The sequence below is a fragment of the Miniopterus schreibersii genome (assembly GCF_964146895.1).
Source record: "Miniopterus schreibersii genome assembly, chromosome: 3".
Taxonomy (NCBI): Eukaryota; Metazoa; Chordata; class Mammalia; order Chiroptera; family Miniopteridae; genus Miniopterus; species Miniopterus schreibersii.
This window is the reverse complement of record NC_138103.1, coordinates 48076275-48100254: the sequence shown is the minus strand read 5'-3', so window position 1 is coordinate 48100254 and position 23980 is coordinate 48076275. Positions and strand designations below refer to the sequence as shown.

The window sequence follows — 23980 nt, the reverse complement described above, 5'->3', positions numbered from 1 at the left end:
GCTCAGCATCCACCTACACCACCATTTTGCCAAAACTCCCCAGGTTCATTTTGACTTGATTTTTTCCCCATTCATCTCAAAATATCTTCTAATTCACTCACCTCCAGGTATTTTCTAATTTCCCATGTAATTTTGTTGTTTAATTATTATGAGTTTGTGTTCATTAATTTCCACTTATTTGCAAATGTCCTAAAATTTCTTCTGCTATTGAATTATATTTTAATTACATTGCATTTGGAAACATACTTTGTGTGATTTCACATTTTTTAACTTTATTGAGGTTTGTTTTATGGCTTAGCACATGGTTTCTTCTGTGGAGTGTTCTATGTACACCTGAGAAAATGTGAATTCTATTGTTGTTGGATGAAATGTTCTATACATATTTCTTATTTCTACTTTATTTATAGTGGTTTCAAATCTTTATTTATTGATCTACTGCCTATTTTTTCTTTCCATCATTGAAAGTAGAGGTATTAAAGAGTCTAACAATAATTGTCCAATTTTCTATTTCTTCCTTCAATTAATAGTTTTTGATTCATATATTTTAGAGCTCTGTTCATGTGTGTAATCTGAAATTGAGTATAATAGAAACACTAAATATACTAAAATGTATGCAATGCAGTTAACGAAGTGCTCAAAAGGCACTTTATTGATTAAAATATCAAGCCCATTATAGTGGTAACAATATAGTGACTCTTTAGTTTGATTTAGGATATTTGTTCAAAAAATGTTAGCTGAACAGACTATAGATTTGCTATTTTCTTTGCTGTATCTACATACTATACACCAAATTGGGGTTTTAAAATTACCCCCAACCAATAAGTTTTCAAATTTTACCTGTTAACTTAGCTTTTTTAAACAGAGATTATTCAGACATTATTTACAGTGGTGATATTTTTGTAATTTTCAGTCTCATGATTTTTAGCATGCTTGTTTGAAACTGTTTGCACATAGTCCACAACTATATTTATCGCACTCAAACAAATGGATCTACAAATCCCTATGCAGTTGGATCACTGTATTAATGCTACAAGTTTCTTCCATTGCTGAAGTAAACTTGCCTCTTTTTTTAAAAAATGTATCTTTATTGTTGAAAGTATTATAGATGTCCCCCCTTTCCCCCACGGACCCACTCCACCCCACTCCTGCCCTCTCCTCAGGTCTTTTTAAGGTGTATTCCATTAAGAAACTATAAAAAATAATCACATACAAGTTTAATAAAAATCATTTTGACAAGATAATTTACATTAGTTATATGTTACTTAAAAGCAAATTATTTTGAGCCCAGCCGGGTGTGGCTCAGCGGTTGAGCTTTGACCTAGGATCCAGGCGATCGGGGTTCGATTCCCAGTCAGGGCACATGCCCAGATTGCGGGCTTGATCCCGAGTTGGGGTTGTGTAGGAGGCAGCCGATCAATGAATCTCATCATTGATGTTTCTATCTCTCTCTCTCTCTCCCTCTCCTTTTTTCTCTCTGAAATTAATAAAGGTATATTAAAAATAAAATAAAATAAAAGCAAATTATTTTGAAAACAATGATATCTAATAAAACCAAAAAAGTCAATTAGTAAAATAGAGGCTGTATACTATGTAAAATAAACGGAAAACAATGACAAAGTAACTGTGATAAGATAGCTCAAAGCACTTAACCTAGAATGAGTTTTTGTAAGCTTGAAAATATACTGTCTGCATGGTCAATCACATAGATAACATTATTCTGTGGTATATTAAATTTAAAAACTATTGCTTATGGCTTTCAAAATATGACAAACAAAACATGCAATAATGTGTTTTTTTATGATAAGTTCAATTAAAGAAAACTGTAATAAAATTCATCTCCAAACTTAATTCTGGGTGTAGATAGCTATATAATGTTATTTTTCTTTTTTTGATAATTTTATACATTAGAAAGTCATGCTAAATAATCAAATCTAATCTTATGTATAGTTTGAGACTACAGATAGCTATCTAATTCTATATAAAATTTAGCAGTGGTAGAAATTAATTCAAGTATTGGTCCAAAGTTCTACAATTTAAACTATTTTACAGAGCCAGTTAAGAACACATAATTGAAATAAGTAAAATGAATCATAGTTCCCCATTTCTTTTTGTTTCCCAAGTTTTGTGTGCTAAGATAGTTTGCATAGAGAAAATATTAATTTCAATTTCATCAATTAAATTTGCTTTACTATTTCTTAACTTATAGGACTTTGTACTAGTTTTTAGAGCAATTAAATCTTTTAAAAAATTAATTAACTGGAGAAGAAAATATTGGACACACATTACTTTGTTTTAGGATGTCACTTAGCTTGGATAGACGTTTTGAAAATAAACTCCTTGAATATTTGAAGTGGATAGAAGGAAAGTGAATAGGAAAATCTTTGAAAGAAAATAACAAATATTGCAGTCTACTGACTATGTGAATTATACTCCAACAGTTTACCAGAGATGTGTTAAGGATTCATGTTGTGCTGAAATTTTGTTTTTCTCTTCATTGTATAAACTAAAATGCTCTCTGTATATAAACAGCTCTGTAGTTTGTTTTTGATAACCACAGTCACTTTGTAACTTTAAAAATTAACTCCATGTACAACTAGAAAATACTGATTACTAACCAGGTACAGAGAAATACTGTTTATTATTACTCCTTTTTCCCCTTCCATACATTGGTGAAACCTGTGAGTAATAGCCAATAGGTAGAGTAGTTTTACGACTGCCATGTTTATGATCTTGATCTGAGATTGAGAGACAAGATCACACTCAGACTCTTATTCCACAATTTAAGATGCTTATTTTCTGGTTTGATTATGAATTTTGTAGACAGTAAGATTTGACATGCATGCTTTATTGAACATTTCCTTAGTAAATAACCTCCTTTTCCCCCAGTGATTTGTGGTGTTTAGGAGAAACACTTTCAGAGAACAATTTGTGGTTAATGCCTTTCTCTGGGTAAAATCCCACTGAGAAGTGCTCTAGCTAGCCTGCTCTGGGTTGTGTTCCAACTTAGTTTAAGGGACTTTAGGGGACACAGTCCTGCTGATTCCACTGTTCTTTCCTGTCTTCCTTTTTTTTTGTAATCTTGACCCAAAAACTATTTTAAGTGATGTCTGATTTGGCTTCCTGCGGTTCTCAAATGTTCACTGACAAAGGATTATTGAAAGAATGTGTGACTCTCCCTTTCTTTTCTTGAATTCAGGGTTTCTGATGTTCATATTAATGTTAAAGGGTCATCCACAAAGAGATAAAGAACATTAATGTTGTAACGCTTCTCAGCTCTTCTCCTTTATCACAGCCGGGGGACTCCAAACCATTGGGATCAAATATCTTCTATTACCTCCTCAAAAATATCAGCATCTGTATCATCACTGGCCTGTAGGCTGTGAGGATTATTCTTAAAGTATTCCTCTCTCTGTATAGTTCATCAATTGAAAACTATAGAAAAATGGAATTTTAGGGCTAAAGGGCACCTTAAAGGTCAAATAGTCCAACCCCTTTACTTTATACCGTTAAGAAATTGAAGCTTATAATGAGTAGATTATTTGTCCATGGGCATGGACAAAGATATAAAAATGTATGAGAAAGTGTATCTCTGTCTATAGCAAGGGAACGCCACACTGTACTCTTACTGCTACTATATTTTTTCTTGTTTCCTTAACCTACCTACCTTATCAAACCTTGCTCAGATCCTAGGGAAAGGAGAGGGATAGAGAGATAGAAATATCAACCAGAGAGAAACATTGATCTGCTCTCTCATGCATGCTCCCTACTGGGGATTGAGCCAGCAACCCAGGCATTTTCCCTGACCTGGAATGGAACCGGTGACCTCTTGGTTCATGGGTCGACACTCAACCACTGAGCACCATGGCTAGGCAAAAGACATTTTAAAAAAAATTATAACTAAACAGTATATGTTTGTAGCACCACTTTTATTCCCTTTGTTCATTTCTAAATTTTCATGGTTTTTAATCGTATTATGAGACTAAGTTCTTAAAAGGGAAGCAGATAAAATAGCATATTCATATTATCAAATTATGTTTTTGATTGATATATTCATAGTGAAAAGAGCATTTTTGTTGATTACCTGGGCTTATATGAAGAATTCTGAAGAATTGTATTTCTTGAAACTACAAAATTTTTGCTCACCAGAAATTGTTTCGTGTGAAATACAACAATTTTAAAATTTTCATATTGAAAAATGTTTGGTCTTGCGTATTTGGTTTGCAAATTAACTCACTATACAATAATTAAATGTTATAAATGTTTAAAAAATTATGTTATTTCAGTAGTGGTTTAAAATGCAAGGCAGTTTACCAAATATTCTAGGCCACATGCATTTCTTTGGAATGTCATGTTCAACTTTTGAAATGTGTGTGAAGGTGCAGAAAATCATATGGATGATATTAATGCTTTGATCAATTTGGAGCTTTTTTTGTGAAAAGCAATGACCAGTTCAAGTCTCCAAGCTTTTCTTCTCATCATTGCCATTTTTTGAAATTAGAGGTCAAACACTTGAATACTAACACCTGGGTGTTCAGGGCAAGGATGTATGAAAATGGTAGTAGGATTGGAAATAATGTTCTCAAGTAAACTATCTCAGGTCCATCTGAGTCTATGAGTCTTATCCAGCCAGGTAGAAGAGAACTCTCTTAAATCTGATATCCACTAGTGATTATAGTTCTTAAACTTTAAATGCCTAAGGATCCCCTGGGGTGCTTGTTTAAAAAGCAAAATCCCGCCCGGCCAGGCGTGGCTCAGCAGTTGAGCATCAACCTGGGATCCAGGCGATCGGGGTTCGATTCCCGGTCAGGGCACATGCCCGGGTTGCAGGCTCGATCAACGACTCTCTCATCATTGATGTTTCTGTCTCTCTCTCTCCCTCTCCTTTCCTCTCTCTAAAATCAATTAAAAATAATAATAATAATAAAAAATTTTAAAAAAGCAAAATCCCTTACCCTTTTCAGAGGTCACACTTTGGGTGTGAGACCTATGTAACAGCAGAGGGACCCGTGCTCAGAAAGGCCTCCACATTTGCCTTAATGTTTTACTTCACCATCTTGAAATTCTTAATTTTATTTTGACCTAATGTTTTGTAGGTGAATTTCAGTAGGGCAGTTGAGCATGTGCATTACCAAAGGAGATGTATGCAACAAGCTTGCCCACAATTTCTTGCCACAGCATTCACATATAGTATCTTTGATGCTCCATGATCACAGAATTGTAGTGGAACCCTATGTTTGTGCACTTGTCCAGACTCAAAGTGAATACAAGGTAGGCATGTTACATCTATGACCAAGTAAGCAGAGAAACAGCCTTGAGAGTAGTTGTAAAAAAGGCAGTGGCATTCTAGGAAACATGAACAACCAAAGAACCCCATCATATCCTTTCATACTTTCATTACTTCCCTGAATTGGTCAACCACTATGATGACGTGGAAAAAAAGGGAAAGATAAGATAACCCATACTTTCTTTCCTTTTAGTCCTTTCTTACTCATCACTAAGCATAAAGTAGAAAATACTGGTAGAATGTGCACATACCAGGAAATGAAATAACAACTGAGTTAGTTTTGTAGAACATTTATTTTTCTAGTAAGAATGAAATACATAAGCATGTATTAACTAAAATTATGAATTGCGTAAGTTCAGTAACTCCATATCCATGTTAAAGGTTCTTAATATTTGCATTTCAAACTGTCATTACACAATATAAAATGAACATAAAATGCATGTTAATAATTTAAAATTTTAATTTTTCTTTACTTGAACAAAGTAGCCAACCACAAACATCATGACAAGGTAAGAGAGAAGGCCTACAGCACAAAGGAAAAGGCTTTATAGTTTACAATTTAATGGCATGTTTTTCCTCCTTAAACAAGGGCACACAACGTTTTCATTTTGCAATAGGCATTGAACATTGCTCTGTGTTTTTTTTTCTTCAATTTAAATTTTATTTTCACTTACAGTTTACATTTAATATTGTTTTGTATTAGTTTCAGGTGTACAGCAGAGTGGTTAGACAAACAAATACTTTATAAAGCGTTCCCTTAATATTTCTAGTACCTAACTGGCATCGTACATAGTTATTAAAATATTATTGACTATATTCCCTATGCTGCGCTTTACATTTTCATGACTATATTGTAACTACCAATTTGTACTTCTTAATCCCTTCATCTTTTTCACCCAGTCCTCCAACCCCTCTCCCCTCTAGCAACTATCAGTCTGTTCTCTGTATCTATGAGTCTGTTTCGATTTTGGCTATTTGTTTATTTTGTTCTTCAGATTATACATCTAAGTGAGTCATATAGTATTTGTCTTTCTCTGATTCACTTATTTCACTTAGCATAATGCCCTCTAGGTCCATCCATGCAGTTTGAATAGGTGTAGGGTGGTACTGGACATCTGCATCTTTAACAAGCTGTGATGCACGTAGTACATAGAACACACTGTCCAACAACATGAATTTGATTTCTCTGAAATATACCCTTGTATTATTATTTGTATTTACATGGATATAGCTCTAATCATATAAGATTACAAGATCAATCAAAGTAAGACTTATGAAATACTTGAGCTATCTTACAGTTTTAGCTGAGTAGCTTCCATAAAGTATCTTTTTAGAGAATATTTGTTTATTAATAATATTGTGAAGAGATATCTGATAATAGTCTAATCAAGTAGCAGTAAATAAAACAATTTTCACATTAAGATTAAGTTTAAAAAGTACAGTATCCATTGTGACTATCATGACCTATTTTCATATAATATACATATTTGTTATAGTGCTAAAACTAAAGTAATTTCCATCTAAAAATTATAAACATAAAACATTTCTCCCAATTATTTATAATTAAAAGAAACTATTGAATGCATAAATACAGATTCATGTTTTAAACCAAGATTTTTTGTAAGAAATTTAGTAGCACAAATGTTTTTTTAATTGAAATCTTCTATGTAAACTCACTATTTTAAACAATTATTGGCAGAACTGTTCTCTTGAAAGAAAGACCATCCAGCCCATCTTCCTATTAATAGAACTGTAGGGCACAATTTGAGAAGGAGAAGGTGTTGAGTTTACAAATAATGTAATCACTGAATGGTCATCTCCCCCCACCCCCAGAATCCTCCGTCTGAGATTTAAAATACAGATGTTATATTTCAATTTAAGTTAAATTAAATTGAATCGTGTTAATATTCACTTTTAAATTAAGCTAAGATGCCTTGGAAACACTGAGGGAAATATTCTGATCATTGCTAAGATATTAAGATGTTAAAGCATTTTTTAAACAGGCAACTAATTTTTAGAAAATGATTATGTAAATAAGTAAATTAATTAAAATCCACCTGAGTCACCTGTGAGAATGAATTTCAATTTTATTCTATTACTTATAAAACAAGTGCACAAAACAAGAGGTTATTTAGTTTGGAGGTCTGCCATCTAATCTTTACAGAATGAAATCCCTAAGGATAGACTCTTACAAATGGGAATGTGTGAAGTTATTCATAAATTCAGCAGCCCTTTTTAAAAATGTCTGGGAAAGTGTTTTATACATGAATGCTCCATAGGGTATAATCATTGAATACTTACTGAAGATTACATACGGGCTTCAGTCTTGTGAAAAAGGTGATCTGAGTAATAACAGATTGATGGATATGAAAGGCTCAGGTACTTCTAGTATTCCAGGCCAATTATCTGTGAACTAAGGAGAACTTGGACGATAGTTTATAATGAGTCATTTAGAGCTGTTACAGTCAGTTAGGTTAAAATCCCTGTTTAAATATTGGCCTACATACAGTTAGTCAAGGCAGATGAAAGCAAGTTTGTGCTTACAAGCCTGCTATCAGTTAATAGAGACAAACCACAGACTCAGTCAGTTTCTACAGTCCTGAGAAAACTGTGCTATTTTATTTGGGACTATATTCATGGAAACATAGCTTGGAGCAAATGGACCCTACCTTTCATAAATCTTTTCTCTCTTGAACCAAGACTGTAATTTCTATGGTTATACTTTGATCAGTATAATCAACCAGTTCTAAAGTTGTGATGTGCTTTTGTGAAGTTGCCTGACATCCGCAAGCAGTAGTTTCTTCTGTATGTAGAGTGTGACTAAATTACACCACAGAGGGTTTCTGAGTGGCAGTTTATGCAAATGAAATGTTTCCCATATCTCATACTCCATAATAATAACAATCATTGGAGCTTAAAAGAAGAAATTGGGATAAGGAAAAGTTTTGCATTCTGATCATTTAATACAATGTTTTTCTTATTGTAGATCAATGCAAGTTATTTGAAGAAAGTGTGCATATATATACACACACAAACACATATACTGTTCCTATGATATATACATCCCTTATTTGTGCAAAAAATCTAGAAAGGCTTTTAGAGCCAATTTGTTGGAAAAGCTTGACATGGCATTTTGTGAAGACTATGGAAGATAAAGTTCATGGGGGGGGGGGGGGGGAATTGGTCATGAATATTTGAGATAATATAAAGAAATTTAAAACATTGACAAATCCATTATTGTGCTCTCATTCTGTGAAGGTGAGCTGGATAGTCATACAGAACGCTGCGTGGCATCCAGGATTCCATTACTATTAAAAACGAAGGTACTGACCTTGTCAACAATGGACATACGCTTTTTTCCCTGCTTAATAGGAATCAGATATTTAGCCTGTGCAGTCCATGACTCTTTCAGAGAGGATAAGACTTCAGTAGCTCTCATTATTCATTCTCTTACCTCCTTCTAGATCACTACCTCTGCCCCTGCATGTAATCATGAGACTATGAGTCTATAACGAGTCAAAATAGTCTAATGATTAAAATGATCTAATTATAGTTAAATTTGATATGCTTTTCTTGCAACTTTAATATCACCAAACACATCTTTAATCATTTTCAAAGTCAACAGAAACTTCTGATATTAAAAATGTTTTAGCCGCCAGTGCTTTGCTCATTCCAGCTGCATCGCCAACACTCTGGACTCACCATCATGGATGCTCTGTCAGAAGCAAATGGCACTTTTGCCTTAAACCTTTTGAAAAAGGTGGGCGAAGACAACTAAAAAAAACTCATGTTTTTCTCACCCACAAGCGTCTCTTGGCCATGGCCATGGTCTTCGTGGGGCAAAAGGAAACACCACAGCCCAGATAGTCCAGGCACATTCTTTAAGCAAAAGTGGTGGTGGAGGGGAAGATGTCCACCAGGGAGTGCAGTGGCTTCCCACCAAAGTTAACAGGCCTGGCACCCAGTACTTGCTTAGAACTGCCAACAGACACATTGAAGAAAAATCTTACGATTCTTCTGATTTCAGCTCACCTTTCACGGATTCCTGCTGCAAATTCTACTGAGCAGAGATGGAAGAGCTGGACTTCTTCAAAGCCACAGAGGAAGCTAGAAAACACATCAGCACCTGGGTAACTCACAAGACAGAGGTAAAATTACAGAGTTGCCATCTCCAAATTCACTTAATCAAGTGACTGGTCTGGTTCTTGGGAATGCCACCTACTTCAGAGGAAAGTGGGATAATCAGTTTCACAGACAGTAGACCAAGAAAAGACCATTTAAAGTCAGCCAGGATAAGGGAAAACCTGTGCAAATGATGTTTAAGACGCACCTTTACTATGACCTACACAGGAGGAATGGTTATCAAAATTCTGGTGCTGCCTTAGGTTGGCCAACAGCTGAATATGGTCATTGTGCTTCCTGATGAAAATGTACATTTGGAAACGGTGGTAAAAAGGACTTACTAATGAGAAATTCATAGAGTGGATGAGTCCAGGTAGGGTGAGAAAAAGGTGTAAGTGTTCCTCCCTAGGTTTAAACTGGAGGAGAGCGGCCACATGGAGAGTGTCCTTCGCTCTCCGGGCATGACCGATGCCTTTGAGGGGGACATGGCAGACTCTTCTGGAATGTTGTTCTGGGACAGAACTGTTTCTGCCCAAGGTCATTCACAAGTCCTTTGGGGGTGGTCAACGAGGAAGGCATGGATGCTGCAGCACCACCTCCATCATGATGCTCTGACGTGCAAGAATCACCCCCGGGCTCTGGTTGACCAGCCCTTCCTTCCCTTCACTCAGCACAGCAAAACCAATGGTATTCTGCTCTGTGGCCCATTCTCCTCCCCTTATGGAAATGGTCAGCACTGCATGGAGCCCTCTCCTGCCTCCTACTGTCCTACTTTTCCTCTGACATTTCACAATGTGCCTGAAATCCAAAGTAACCTTCAGTCACAATCCATAAATAAAGGGCCTAATTTTGAAGAAAAAAAGTTTTACACACTCCCAATACTTCATCTTAACCTCTGCTCTTTGTCTTCTGTCACATATTCATTACATCATTATTCAAAACAAATTTTGTTCAAAAACTCGTATTTTTTTCCTTTGGGTTCTGTTGTGCCTCTTCGTTTCACCCCATGGAGCAAATGAATGAGAGAGAAAATATTAGAGAAATGCTATTCACTGTTAACTGGTACACAAATATATCCAGTAAATAAAAAATCCAGAACTGCCTTTTGGACCTTAACAAGACATATTGCTTTCAGCAAAAATGACATGCCAGATTATTCTTATAAAATAAAACAGCTAGACAGCATTCAGTTCTCTCCCATTTCACGACCCTGATAATTTTTCCTGGCACCATTTGACTCTACTAAATATATATTTACCCCATAACGATCCACAGCAAAGGAATATGGGGAGCAATATTGTTGATACATGCAGTACAAGACATTCTCACTTGCCCTTCCCCCGTTGTGCTGGCACTTGCTGACAGTTGTAAAAACTTGTTGCTGTCATAATCCGAGACAACTCCAAAGGCACACGGGGAACAGATGTATGCTATAATAATAACAAGGTGCCACTTAAAAAAATACTTTTCAGCTTAGGGCTGCATTTAAACCTTCAGGTACAGTTCGCGAAACTCATAATGTGCAAGAGTGAGTACTGGTGGTGTCTTTGAGAGCCTCTAGGGAACAAGACTCTGAGATATTGTTATCATTATCACCATCTTGCTAACTGAATCACAGTTAGTGCCTTGGTTATTACACCTAAGGGAGTGACTTACTACCCTCTAGGTTGAAATAAAGGGCAAAATGAGATTCTTTCATTGTAGTAAGGTGGAACAAACTCAGGACACACAAAGGAAAAGGCGCTCTATTCAATCTCAGTCTTTTAAAAATCGAGATCTAAATTAAGCTGAATATGCAATCCTCAGTTTGGCCATATAAATTAATCGAGCATACATTGCAGCTAAACTGAATACAGATGAAAATCTTTATGCAGTTAGGTACACCCTTCCTTCTGAAATATGTGTGTCTTATTTTTATAGAAATGCAGAAACAAAAGCAAAATCAAACAGGCAAGAAAGTTCCATACAAAAGCAGACTTGTACTTGAAAATGAAAGGATGTTAATATGCCACAGACTGCATCATTTTCTATCTCTCAGTCAGTTAAGTTGTAAAATTGTAAGTTGCTGCTGAAATAATTCAATCAAATAAAGTAAAAGTAGTATCGATGAAAACTGCTTTCATTTCTATTCACTCATAAACATTAGAGTATAAATGTGTAGACTTCTTTTCAAACCCTATAGGTAGAACTGAGTGTCTTAACTTTAAATATCTGGAAAGGAAATATAAATTGTATGTTACATTTGAACCTGAAATATAAAACAGTCACCGCGTTTTGATGATGAAAAGTTGAGCCCTTTAAAAATGCCCTAGTTTGCTCAGGAGTTGTATTTTTTACTCTTTTCCTTGATGTGACTAATTTTGTTTTCCTATTATTTGTTTCCCATAGTGACTCAAAAATTTTTTTTAAATTGTTCAGTGCCTTGTCTGTTTATAATAGTTCAAATGTAGAATAGCAGATGGAACCAATGACTCATCCAAGTCAATTCTGGCCTGTGATTCTGTATTTATGTGCTAGATAGCCATGGTCTGAGAAATGGTTAAAAAATGAAAATGACACTGGGATAGTTTTCTTAATTACTTTTCCAATAAATCTTAATGATTAGGACTTTCAAAACATTTGTGATATGTTTCAAAATAACTAAATTGGGACACTTTATAGGACAGAGTAGAGGGTATTGGTTGCGTACTTTTGACTGGAGCAGGTGACCACTGGACTTTAAGTGTGAACCAAAGAAGTAAAAGTAGCTGTCTGTGCTCGGTCATTTACTCAGCACTGGAGGTAATAATCAGGCTCCTCGAATCAATTACATCATCAAAGAGTAATGGCAGGGAGCAGATGCTTTATCAGCAAACCTGTGTATTTTGCATCAGTTTATTTTTTGTATTTTTAGGCACAAATCTTTAACGTGAGTTTATGTTCAGATAACATTCTCTCCCCTCTCCAGGTGTTGACAACACAATAGAATTTGTGGATTTTGAGTACCTGAGGGAAAAATTGTAATATGAGTAGAACTGATGTTATTACATTATCAGAAGACTGATACTTAAAAAAAGAATGTTTCTTCGCTCTGAGTAACAAAGTATTGAGGCAGACAATTTTGGAGAAGAATATCTCAATTTTATCAAATGACATCTTATATCATGTATGGTTATCAATATAGGTCACGCAGAATGTGAATCCATTTTACATTGCATAAATATGTAAATGTATATTTTAATTATTAACATTGATATTATTAGCAAGCAATGGTAGTCCTGTTTTATAGCTGTTCATAGCAGATCACAAATGCTGTATTTTGACTCATGTCAGAAGAGAAACAGACCGTTTTTTTCTGTTGATTTTCTCAGTAAACACTAATATCTTCTGATTTTAAAGCTATTAAAGTGAACGTATCAAATTGTTTAGATAACATATTCCCCAACATTAATTTGGGCTAATATTTTTATTATATTTTGTTTAATATCGACTAAATAAACTTCTAAATGATGTGGATAAAGGAAAAGGAGACACAAATGTTATTGATGGCAATATGAAGTTAGCTCTCAATGAGCATGACCTTGACAAATACAAAACTTAGAAACTGGAGCACAGAATATCTCCATTTTTTTCATCTGTAACTTATTTCAGATGGATAGATAACATAATGCCAAAACCGTGAAGGTTAGTTTGTATAGTGAAATATAGTTGATTTGCATAGTGAGCAGGAGCATGGTTGATGGATTTTATTGTATAAAATGGGGTACAGTTTTGTCCTTATAGCTATTTAACTTGAAAACCATCACAAAATAATAAATACTAAAAGGCTTGAGCCCTGGCTGGTTTTCTCTGGTAAGAACACTGGCTAGAGGACTGAAGGGTCTCAGGTTCGATTTCTGGTCAAGGGCACTTGCCTGAGTTGTGGTTGGATCCCCGGCCCTGGTTGGGGCCAGTGCAGGAGGCAACTGATGTGTCTCTCACCTTGATCTCTCTCTCTCGGCCCCTTTCCTCCTTTCCACTCTCTCTAAAAGGCAGTGGAAAAAATATGCTTGGGTGAGTATTAAAAAAAAAGACTTGAAACACTGCTAAATGCTAGTCTGTAGTTGATAATTATAGATTGAGTTTAAACTTGATACAAGTTTTATTTCTCCTAAGTAACAAAGTATACAACATGGAGGATCACTTCTTAAAAAGTGACTAATTGACATAATCATTTAAGTTTGATAAATTTATAATATGTAAGGCAAGAGGCCATCTATGAACCTACTAACCATGGAAGATTCTCTACACCCATTTATAAGTTTTATAAAGTAATAATTTTTTTCATTTGCTTAAAAATTTGGTAGTAAAATGTAAGTGCATTTTATGTGTGTGTGTGTTTGTGTGTATAACCATAATAGGCCATTTGAAATGTCTACACAATTACAAAACTTACCATTTGTAATGTTTATTGTCATAACATTTCATTTTATTTCATTATATTGTGTTATTGTGCATGTTTTATAGGTATTGAAGGCCTAATCCTTCCTTTGTCTTCTGCATTGTACATGGAATAGTTATATTAGGTAATCTGTATATACTTATTCTTAAACCATATAGTTGCTTGCTAAAATTATATGTTTAATGTTTGCTTGAGCCATTAAGTTTTGTGAATGCTATCTTTTTGAAAGTTTTTTATTATAATAAGTAGGTATTATCTTATCATTTCCATCCCTGAATGGAGGGTATCATTATGAGAATTTTCCAATGGATGATCTAAAGAAAAAGTTTGATTATTTTTGTTTGAAGAAAATGCAAAGGGATTTGCATTCCCAAGTGATAGGTATCACTGATGTATAAAATTGTGTCTTGCTCTTGCTGTATTTGAGACCTTATTTTGCTCTCAAAAGAAAAGCAATTTTCAAAAGTAAAGTAAAAATTATATCTACATTAATAGATGTGTGTTGTGCTTAGTAGACCCTTCAAAAACCAATGACTTTATTCCAGGTGCCCAGGGAAAAAGAAGGAAACAAAGTATAAACCAATGATTTCAATAATCTTGCATTCAAAAGACTAGAAGCTTGGAAGCCAGATTGTAACATGATTCTACACATATTATCAAGAGACATTATACATTTATCTTTGGTTCAAAAGTAATGTCAATGCTCTTTGTTTTGAAAGTCTTAAGTTCACATGGGTATTTATGTACTATATTCCATAATATAGTCAGATGTTTAAATTGTCAAATGTCAATTAACTGTGTCCCCTTAAACAGAAAATTCAGGTTTAACTGAATTTATATTTTGAACTTTACTTTTCTTAGATGACCTTACCATAGTTTAAGTTGAAAGGCTCTACCCACAGACATTGTGCCTGGGTGGGTAAAAACTAAATAGAGCTACTATAGTATGTTTGAATTTGGGTTGTGGTAGAGAAAAATAGCCTCCTACATCAGTATTTCCCAGAATTTAATCATTGGGACAATATGTCTGCACAATTTCAATAAATATTTATACACACACACACACACACACACACACACACACAAAGGTACACAGTTTTATGGTCAAATGCATTGGGAAACTCTTAGTTAAACAGAGGCATATGAGCCTCTCTACAGCAAGAATTCTCACATACTGCTACTGCAATAACTGTAACTGTCTGAATCCAAGATATGCATATAGCAGGTAAGGTATTTCAAAATGAATTGTCCATAAAAACCATTTTTCATGAAATATCACATAAGAATATTCTCTGGCATGCTTAAAATAATAATATAATTTTTTTTTTATTGTCACTAAATGCAACTGACACTTTGAAATCACACCTTATTTAAATTCTCATAATTCTCATTAATATTTATCACTTTTTACTACTTCAGTTTTAGCTTCTAGGGTGTTTTGTTGTGTTTTGTTTTTTTTTTTTCCTTTCCATTTGTATCCTTCCTTTCACAAAAGAAAACAAGTATAGCTTTTTTTTTTTTTTAAGATAATCCATACTCAAACGCTAATTCATCATGAGAGGTTCCTTTCCTTATCTTAATTTTGCTTCATGAAAAAGCTCTTCTTTTTTCCCTTTCAAAATAGAGGAAGATGAACTCTTATTCAATCAAGCCTAAATTGAGTATCATATGAAGAGGCAACTTTGTTGGAAGGTAGATTCTGATTTGAGATTACAAAGGTCCCACAGAGTACCCCATGCTCGTGGTGAAACTACCTCTTCACATCAATATTAAAGGTGAGGGATCTGAGAATCTCCCCTGCATATGGTGAAACCACCATTTCTTTGGATCCTCAACCATCCCTCTCCCAGAACTGCAAACTTTCCAAGGTCTGCTTCAAAGACCTTGGAATCTTAATTTAAAACACTTCTGTGGCTGTCTCATATTTTCATATTAAAATATATGCTCTTCAAAGACCATAACTAGAACATATTAACACATCTCCATAAGAAACCATCAAAATTAATCTGAAGACTCATTGAGGATACTCTGTATCCTCATTGAGGTCAACATCTTAAGTAGGTCAAGCTCAGTTCTTCCTTAATCACCTGGATTCTTAAAGAAGCAAGGCTCTTACATCCACTGGAGTGACTCACTCTCTCACAATGTAAACTTTTTAAGTGAGATCACTGAACAAAGGCAATCCCTTATACTCTCCCCACATCTCAGTGTCCTTTCCACTTCTTGTTCTAATTGAAGTCTACATATTACCTAAGGATACAGCTTCCCTAGCAGTTTTCTGAAGTAGTCTTTCCTACATAACTTTTGCGGCAATAGTCCTGGAGTTAGGATAGCTTTTCATTCCTCCTCAAAACAAATGACCAACAGCCTATTTACAATGCATCAGGAGAATATGTGAATGTTTTCTCTAATGATTGTACACACCTACCCAAAATATAATTGAGGTTTTATCACCCTGCTTATTACCTTTCTTCCACCAGAACTCATATTGTTATTATCAGTGATGTCAATATCTATACAGGCCATCTATGCAATACATTATAATTTTAGTTTTATATTTTCCTCACCTCCAGTAATTTTGTCCTACACTTCACCTCAGTCACCCATTTCCATCATCATTCCCTCCAGGCATTATAATTACCTATACCTGGACCACCTCCAAAACCTTAATTTAACACACGTCTGTGTCTGTCTCATATTTTCATATTAAAATACATTCTCTTCAAGAATTCCTTGATTCTACCATGACCTTCATCCAGTGAAACCAATAATTCACTATTGATCTCCCTACTTTAGTAGCTACTCCCTTTATTACCAAGATTAGATTCCTTGGGCTGTTATAAAAATCATCTCTTTACATCTATAGTCAGTTTCCTACCTTTTCTTGTTCTCTTTGAGTAGGCTACCTAAACCATAAATCCCACTATCTGCTTATGTTCAACTTGCACCAGGACCCCTAGGCAGGGCTGGGAAAACAAAACACACAACTAATATGACTCATTGCACTCTAAATATGACTAAAAAGCTTTGGAGGGTCCTCAAGTCATATACTACATTTCCCCGGAGAGTGTATTTTTTGTCTCCTCTCTTTGTTAACCACCTTTCCCTCTCTCCTACCCCAACCAATTGCTCTCAGCAGTACTCAGAATTGCATTTGGCATCACAATTACAGTGGACTGATTTTTCTCAATATCCTTCCTCTCTTAAAGACCACCCAATTCGACTCTACTGAAACTACTCTTATCAATGTCACCAATGATCTCCACACAGAGGTATTCTATGGCCAATTTTCACTATCTTATCTCAGTTTTATATTTTATGTCTGCAGAAGCATAGGATAAAGTTGATCACTCTTTCTTGAAACACTTTGTTCGCTCAGCTATTGTGACACACATTTGTCTGTACCTGTTTTCGTACCTCACTGGCCATCCCTCCTCAGTTATTTTTACTGGATAATCCTTTTCTCTCACCTCTAAAAGTTAGAATATCCCAATTTAAAGTTGAAGAGTCTTTTCTTTTACCCTTTTATATTCAAAACTGTATCACATGACTTTAATTACCATTTATAAAATAATGACATACAAATTTATTGTTCCGGTTTCAACTTTTCCCTTGAAACAGATTTCTAAATTTAATTGACTTATTGGTATTTCTATTTGGATCTTACTAAGAACCCCAAACATAAAATACCCTAAACTAAAGTTTTGACTAACCAAACCCACTCCTCCGCTGGTGTACCACATTTTAGTAAACAGTATATATTCATTCAGTTGTTGAAGCCAAAAACTTTAGTTATCCTTTATCTGCCTTTTATATTCATACTCCATATCAATTATTAGAAACTACTTTGGGCCCAAGCTGGTGCAGTTCAGTTGGCTGAGCATCATCCCGTGCACCAAAAGGCCACTGGTTCGATTCCTGGTCAGAACCTGTCTCGATTCCCAGTAAGAGGCATGCAGGAGGCAGCTGATTAATGTTTCTCTTTCTCTCTCTCTCTCTCTCTTTCTCTCTTTCTCTCTTTCTCTTCTTCTTCTTCTTCTTCTTCTTTCTCTGAAATCAATAAAAATATACTTTTTTAAAAAAGGAACTACTTTGGTTCTGTCTTCAAAACATATATTGAATCTGACCACTTCTCATCCCCACTCCCTCCACTGTCACTTTTATCCAGGCTTCATTAACTTTTACTTTTATTTTATAAGTAATTCTTTACTCCTGTCCATCTTCTGTTCTTACTCTTTTCATTATATAAATTCTTTTAAAAGGCAAGTCAGAACATGTTTCTTCCCAGCTTAATATCACTCAGTGGCTTCTTGCTGCATGACTGTATCAAAAGTTTGAGTAGTAAGTACATATTGATGGATAGACCAGACTCAGACATACTGTAGACAAGTTAAATATATTTTGCTTATCTAAATGATTCTCAGAAAAATCAGTAGGGTAGGAAATCACAGTGGAGACTCAGAATCATAGTAAAGTTGTATGTGGTATCCATGGGAGATTGGTTCCAGGACTGCCATGGGCACCAAATCTGTGAATGCTCAAGCCTCTTCTGTAAAATGGCATCCTATTTGCACAAAACCTCTGCAGTTCCTCTTGTAGACTTTAAGTTATCTCTAGGTTATTATTCTTACTGCTACAATATAAATTCCATATAAATAGTTTTTATACCGTATTATTTAGGGAATAATAACAGGATAAAAAGACTGTACATGTTCATTACAGACACAATCATCATAAGCTTAACTACATGATACATGTCAAAAATAGTGTGACTTTTAAATTTTAGAATATATTTGATGCCTAGTTGGTTGAATTTGCAGTTGTAGAACCCATAGATATGGAAGGATAAGTTTACAAAGATATAATTGTAAGTTTTAGGGTCATAGAAATCTTAGCCAAATTGTAATTTAAAATGTTAGTGAATGAGTTAGAGTCATAACACACCTCCTGGAAGTGTAGCAATCTCCTCTCTGACCCATATCTACATGAAGTTAGTGCATGCCGTCCAGCATATAACCTTGTAGGATACTTAGCCCTGTTCATTCGCCTGGGCCAGAGTCATCACTTTAGTGGTAGAGGTAGAAATGTATTTGCTAGGGGACAGTATATAATCTTCAGGTATAAACAAAATTGCCATTTCTCATCTTCAGACTGTTTATCTAGCAGTCTAGTCTACTTTCCTTAAGGGTGAAGGAATTGAACTTGGTTGTGCTCCAAACCTGCCTTCTGTCATACTCTAAGACTTATCCAGTACTTCCTATCACACTTAAATTGAATCTAAATTCTTTACTAATGCCTTTAAAATCCAACAAAATCTAGCCCCAGCTACTCCAAACACGTTTATTACCATCTTTTCTAGTATGCATCAGGCACCCTGGCTTCCTTTTCTTGCCCTTAAACACACTGTGAAATCCCTTTGTAATTCTGTTCTCTCTGTCACAGTGCTCTTCCTCCAGAAATCCACACAGCCTGTCCCTAACTTTATTGAGTTTGGGCTGAAAAATCAGTTCCTCAGAGAGACTTTCTCTTTCTACCTATTCTGAAAAGCCATCCCAATTTCCCCTGTGGTACACTGTTCTCGCTTTTCTTCATAGCACTTACTAGTCTCTGAGAATATTTGTTTTTGTTGAAGGAATAAAAAATGATTTATGTAATTAAGTGTTTGTGTGTATTTACTTGAAATGTCAAAATATGAGAAACATTTAATAGCAAATCTCTATTAAGCTTTTAGCTTAATTGGGAAAGCTCTTAGTTTTTTTGTTGTTTCACTTCACGTACTAATGAGTATCACAATTTAGTGTTGCTATAATTAAAAAGCAGTTTTAATGTATGTAACCAAAGTTGTTTACCCTACTAGCTTATTCTGACATGTTAGTAATTTCAAATTCATTCATCTGAAATAGAAATCAGCATTACACTTAATGAAATCAAAAGGCTATTGGGCTTGAAAACCACAAAATAAATGAAGGCATTAGTGAGTATTAAGAGAATAAGGATTCTTAAGAAGGACATACATGTTTTTCCTGATATCTGTGTTTTCAACTGAGGTGCAATTCTTCCTCTATCTCACCTTTAGGGAATAAAAAATGAGAACTCAACAGGAAATAAAAGTGTGATTGTTTGTTTGCTCTTGAAAACATTATATTTTGAGAGAAAACAAGATTCAAAATAACTGAAATGCTTATTTTCATTTTTTCCTGTTTCTATTAGTGGATGTAACTGTTAAAGTAAAATGTGTAACTGACAAATATGTATTTCTAATATGTGCTTTTTTACCTATAAATCACTAAGTCTTTTATATCGGTACTATCCCCTCTCTCTCTTCCTCTCTCTTGTGCCCTCTCTTGTGTGTTTAACAAATATAATGTATATACAAAAACACAGTTTTCTGAATTTCCAAAAAAAATGTACAATGTATAAAATTACAAATGAATTCCATGAAAAGGGAGCATAATTTTTGAAAGACTTTGCTCCAAGGAATAAGATTGTGTTTAAGCCCAACTGAAGAACCAGCTGTGCCAGAAGCCGTTCCATCCTTGCTGCCTGACACAGTCCTTCAAGGAGGAGGCATCCGCACAGCCAGTGCTCCATGGGACTTGGCGTATATGGCACATCCCTCTTCCCATGCTCGTTCCCCTTTCTAAGGCTCCGTGTCCTTACCCGAGTCACTGCACCAGAAAAGGGCATCGCCCTAGCTGGAAACTTGTCCCTAGCAGGGGAGTCGGAAGGGACTGGAAAAGACAATGATTCAGTGAAAGCCCCAGGGAGTGCGGGAACATCCTGTGCCGCTCGTGAGGAACTCAGACCGTCAGCAGAAAGCTTAGGACTTGCCAGGCCCATTACCGCAGGAGGCTCCCCCCGGGGAAAGGCTGGGTCCGGGCCCTGCTGACTCGGGGCGCAGGGCCATCCACAGGGAGGCCACCAGGGAGCTCCCACAAGGAATGCACTACTGGGGGATGTTTATATCAATGGAAAACTCTGGGAATCCCCACAAGGAAAGAGCAGTCTAGGAAAGAGATTATTTCAGTCTACACCTGGACCCTTATCCTACACAGAATAATCACACACAGGATGTTACAGTGAGGACGGCCGGCTGCAGGGGGTGCGAGCGGGGAGACTGAGGCAGGTGCCGGGCAGGCGGGCGGTCACCACAGCTACAAACCGTCACCGCAGCTACAGACCCTCACTTAGGACTCGCACAACCTTCACACAGAAAAGCTGGCGTGGTTATTCTCCGTTCAGCTCTGCGGCAGAGCAACAAAATAGTAACTTCAGAAGATAAATAACAAACTAGAGATTAACCTGTAGAGTAGCCTATAGAAATATAAACAATAGGTAAGACTAAAATTAACACACCTAAACAGATGCAAATTCTTTAGCAAAGGTCAGATAGAAGGTATATTCATTGACTGTGAAAGGCCAAAACAGAAGCCGGAACAAAGCACGATGTCCTGTTGTTTAACCAGCAATAAAATCAAATAGTAAAAATACAGTTGTAACAAGGCAATGAAAAAGGAGCTGATTCTCCTGATGCTCTGAACGCTGTCTCCGTGTCCTTCATTCTTCGCCGACGCGTCCACACCTTTGGGGACCCCTGCACCGCTGGGGCTGGACCCCGGCACAGCTGTTGCTAACCTCAATGAATGACGGAGTCGTATTATCTTTTTGAATTTATTATAGATTGCTGGTGAATATATTATAGATTTGTTTATTTTTTAAATCTATTTGTATTGATTTCAGAGAGAGGAAGGGAGAGGGAGAGATAGAAACCTCAATGATGAGAGAGTCATTGATCCGCTGCCTCCTGCACGCCCCCGACTGGGGATCAAGCCCGCAACCCAGGCATGTGCCCTGACAGGGAATCGAACCTTGATCTCCTGGATCCTAGGTCAATGCTCAACTACTAAGCCACACCAGCTGGGCAGATTGCTGGTGCTTTAAACATCAAATGCAGATAATCTTTCAATTTTTTTGGTTGAATAACTGTGTGCATCCACTGTTGCTTCTCTTCCTAATGGAACACTGACTGCTCTCAGGCAGGACTAACTTACTCTGTACATGAGATTGGTTTCACTTTCTCCAATTGGTCAAAACTGTCCCTAGTTCCGTAAAAACAAAACAAAACAAAACAAAACAAAAACCTAAAACTTCACCTCTAATACTTGACAATTACAAGCCTTTTTCCATCTTACTGAAATTCCACTAGATTTGTATTCCTATCATAATGTAATGACTTTACAAAACAAAGCAAAAACATACCTTTTTAAGGCATTATAACATTTGGATGCTGATAAAATTTGTTTTGCTTTTTATGGTTAAATATGCCATAAAGTTGTTCCCAAGTCAGTGTTGTTTCTTTTTTGCTCTGAAAGTGTCTAATGTGAATTAAACAAAAAGGTAAATATTCTTTAATATACTTTAAAGAAACTATTAGAACAAATTAAATTAGGAATAGAAATACTAGATATGATACATATATATTAGTATTTCATTTATTAAAATGTCATTATTATATTTCTAAGATTAGAGAATTTAAAAGGAACATATAAGCTATCTGGTAAGAATGTGTTTTATTTAATAGAAAAACTGTTATAGTGGTATTAGCTTCCTTCATCTTATCCAATTATTTGCATGATTTCCCAGCATATTCTTTCCAAGTGCAAATAAAGGAACATGATTGCTTTAGTTTGAAGATGCATGGAGGCATTAGTGTCACCTCAGGGTATCTCAGGTCCCACAGGCATGGCTTGCCTCTCAACATTAGCCCAACAATTGGATCAATATATCCCTGGGCCTTCCCTTCACTTGTACAGATATAGAAAACCAATTTTGTTATTGAGCTAAAGAAACTCACAAGAGATTGCTCTAAAACACATTATGCTAATAAATTTTTTAAATAATGCAGCTCTTTTATTCTATATATTCTCTTTGGAGAGATGAATATTAGACCTTCTCATTTTATCTGCCAGGTCTCTTAAGTTCCTTCCTTTCTTTCTTTCTTTCTCTTTCTTTCTTTCTTTCTTTCTTTCTTTCTTTCTTTCTTTCTTTCTTTCTTTCTCTCTCTCTCTCTCTCTCTCTCTCTCTCTCTCTCTCTCTCTTTCTTCTTTCTTTCTTTCTTTCTTTCTTTCTTTCTTTCTTTCTTTCTTTCTTTCTTTCTTTCTTTCTTTCTTTCTTTCTTTCTTTCTTTCTTTCTTTTTCTTTCTTCTTAACCTCCTGGCTGCTCTTTTATTCTGGTTAATTTCTTTAGTTAGTTCTCCCTTTTATCTAATTTCTATCTTTAGTATTGTCTAAATGCTATTTAACGGCTACCAGTCACCCTAATAAGCAAAGCCATTTGTTAACCCATTTTCAAATGCATCACTTCTCTCTCACCCTCTTCCCCTGCTGAGTTAATCAACCTCTCTCTCAATATATAAATTGCATTATTTACTAACATTTCGTTTAGAGTTTTTACATCTGTGTGCAAAATGAGATTAGCCAGTAACTGTAGTTCTGCATGTCATCATTGCATGGACTTGATAGCAAGGGTGGGAAATCTTCCCTTATTTGGAAGACTGGAATGCCTTGTTTCTTGAATATGTACTCAGATACTTTTATAAGTATATGGTTGTTCAAATTTTCACCAAGTGAACAAATTCCAATTGCCACGGTCAAAAGAATAGAATATTACCAGTATCTACAACGTTCTCATAACCATTCCTAGCTCTTATATCCCCTCTTCCTCAAAGATAATCACTATTTATACCTAAAATAACAGATTAGTTGTAGCTGGTTTTGATTTGGTTGTTTTTTTAAAACTTTATAAGAATTAGCTCTTTAGTATCTGGTATTTTTAATTCAACATTAAATTTATAATAGTGATCTTCATTTTTAACCATAGTTTCTTTCAATAGCTCAGTAAGAATGTATTGTATGAATATGCACAGTTTATCAATTCTAATGTAGATAGAGTGGATTATTCTATAATCTAACAAATATAAATAATCTAATATGAATAATCATGTTATAAATAATATTTTTGTGTGCACATATATTTCTGCTGGGTATGTATAGGGGAGGACTTTCTGTGTTATATATTCTGCCAAATAGTTTTCCAAAGTGTTTGGACCAATTTAAAATCCAATAGATGGAGATTAAGTACTTTTTAAACATAT

At 35.3% G+C, this 23980-nt stretch overlaps 1 pseudogene across 1 annotated transcript; it reads left to right on the top strand.

Annotated features, from left to right (window-relative positions):
• Positions 1-8990: 8990 nt before the first annotated feature.
• On the top strand, positions 8991-12409 carry LOC308554913 (serpin B6 pseudogene; annotated as a pseudogene). Its single transcript has 2 exons — positions 8991-10135; positions 12354-12409. The product of its transcript is annotated as a serpin B6 pseudogene (transcript).
• Positions 12410-23980: the final 11571 nt, after the last annotated feature.